The following is a 2,486-nucleotide window of genomic DNA, read 5'->3' on the forward strand; positions in this document are numbered from 1 at the left end:
TTTGCCTTTGGCGACTGGTCTCTACCCTCAGCTCTCCAGCTGAGTCACTCTTCACATTGGTCTTGAGAGATGTAGAGAGATTTTTTTGTGGGGGAGATTAGCCCCCTTCCCAGGATGCAGGATCTTAAATTAGGTTATCTCACCCGACCCTTCTGACCTTAGAATCTAGGAATCTAGGAACCCTGGTGCCAGAAAGATAGACAGTGACAACAGCATCAGGGTAAAGCCCCTGTGATTTGCTGTCACGCACAGTCGCTCTGCCTCACATAACGGTCCTCAGTGGACTATGTGTGTTTGATGTCTAGCTCGGCAAAACCCTGCCTCGTTAGTTCAAGCTGTCACCGTTTCGCTGCACCGCTCTGACTAGCAGGGGTTCAGTGCTCAGATGGCGGCTGTCACGCTCTTTATTTATAAAGCTTCCAGCCAAGAGGAGGGCTGTTGTTTGTTTCTAAAGCAATAGAAGAGGACATCTTAGTGTGACATCTGCTTTTGGTACAAGTTTCTTCTGTAACCTAGATAAGGCATTTCCTTTCTTCCTGGGCATTTTTAAAGTGCCAAGCTGTCATGCTTTGTCACTGTTACTTCTGTCCTCTTTCTCCACGAAGAAATCACCTGCAACCCAGCCTGGAGGCAAACACATAGGATAGATGCACTATCAATAACTGGCGAGCAAAATAGAACGCGGAGCCTTTAAGTGCAAACAGTGGCCGTTCTGGCTTGTTGCAGAGGACTGGAGAAGCATTAATCAAGAAACAGATCTCTGTGTGGGAATGTGCTCCCAAAACATTCTGGCAATGCCTGACCCCTTTACATTTGCAGCATTCCACTCTGAAAAACTGAATTGACATCTTCCTGGAGCTACTCTATCAAGCACGGTAATGCTGGATAAGGATTCAGTGTGGCTGCTGATCAGCATCCCAGGATCCTTTGTATCTGTGCTGCATGCAAATGAGAGCTCATGTTTTCCTTATTTAGCCAGCCATTCTACTTAGTCATCATGGGAGAAAATAAACCTCTTTTAGAAAGATGAACCCAACTGGCAGCATTACACTCAGAAACAGAGGCAGTTCCTTTATCACTGGGTTACTTAACCCTCACTGTTAAGAATTCATCTATGAGGTGCTTTATATATTTAGAGGTTGGCTCTTTTTGCTTGCCCAGGTGGTTCTCAGTGGTCTGGGGTGCAGACTTCAAACCTGTAGCTGTGTAGTAACAAAGTGCTTCAATTCCACCTCTTGGGTGGCTTGAAGGCTGCATGTGGTTATTGTGTAGTTGCTTGACTCTGATATTTACTGAGGGTCCTCTAGGGAAAAAGTTCCAGCTTGCCTTTGAGTACAACATATACAGTATCTTAGAGTCCAGGACCAAATATCCACAAAGCAGTTCAACACCTGAGCCCAAGTCTGCTGGCAAGGGTCAGCTACAGGTTTTCAATTACAGTGTAGACATATCACAGAGAAAGCCATTAGGTTAGTAACCACAGTCAAAAGTCATTTTTTATTTTTGCTGATAAGTTTATTGATATCCTACCTTTTTATTTTCAAGCTTAGCAAAGCACACATTGGTTTCCTTGCATGCCAAATTAAAAATGTCAGTCATTTTTGCACGGTCTGCATGTTGTAGGGAAAAACTTGTTTGAAAACGAAATTCCACCCCCCAAAAAAAACATAACTCAAAGTTGAACAAAGGAATTTTGCTCAAACTTTCCAGAAATATTCACCTCTGGGTGAAGGTCAAGCATAGAACATTTCAGTCCCCACAAGGAATGTTTCAGAAAGTTATGTATTTGAGGAAAAAATGGAAACGTTTTTGCAAATATTTAGATAATGGCAACCAGCATCCGCTATACTAACATTTTGGAACCCTCAATAATATGGCAATTTTTGTTTTCAACCTGATGACTTTAGGTATCTTTAGTGAACATTCAGATTGATTTATTTTATTTATTTGACTAAGAGAATGTGTTCAAATATTTTGTTGTATTTGAACTGTTATTAGCTGGGTAATGAAGAAATATGTACAATAATCATAGTTTCTAAAATAATTAACAAAATATTACAGATAATTTATACTAGACCATCACCATGCTTTGAAACGTATCTCCTAGATTATACATATATCTATATTGCCTCTATAGATATAAAAGAGACAGAGTGTGTGTGTGTGTGTGTGTGTGTGTGAGAGAGAGAAAAATCACACTGATCCAGAAGCTCAGGTGATGAAAATCAATATTGCTTTTTCAAAATCAATAGATCTATGCTAATTTACACTAGTCGAGGATATATTTTCCATCAAATATTTCTTTGTCTTGTGGGTATTAATTATCCACGATTCTTCTACTTTTCTGTTTAGTGCCTTTGCAGGTGCTGCTGATTTCCCCATTTTCTTCCAAAAATGGAAAGATTGATTTATCTTAAGAAACCTATCATTTCTTTGTTCAATACACTGCGTTTTTATTTTCGGCATGCATATTTAAATCCTAATGC

The 2,486-nt window shown here is 40.1% G+C and overlaps 1 non-coding gene across 1 annotated transcript; it reads left to right on the forward strand.

Annotated features, from left to right (window-relative positions):
• Nucleotides 1–1,155: 1,155 nt before the first annotated feature.
• Nucleotides 1,156–1,242, forward strand: TRNASTOP-UCA (transfer RNA opal suppressor (anticodon UCA)). Its single transcript has one exon. It is a non-coding gene; the product is annotated as a tRNA-Sec (tRNA).
• Nucleotides 1,243–2,486: the final 1,244 nt, after the last annotated feature.

The sequence above is a fragment of the Emydura macquarii genome, unplaced genomic scaffold (assembly GCF_026122565.2).
Source record: "Emydura macquarii macquarii isolate MOO-44397 ecotype Brisbane River unplaced genomic scaffold, CSIRO-AGI_Emac_v2 contig_1790, whole genome shotgun sequence".
Taxonomy (NCBI): Eukaryota; Metazoa; Chordata; order Testudines; family Chelidae; genus Emydura; species Emydura macquarii.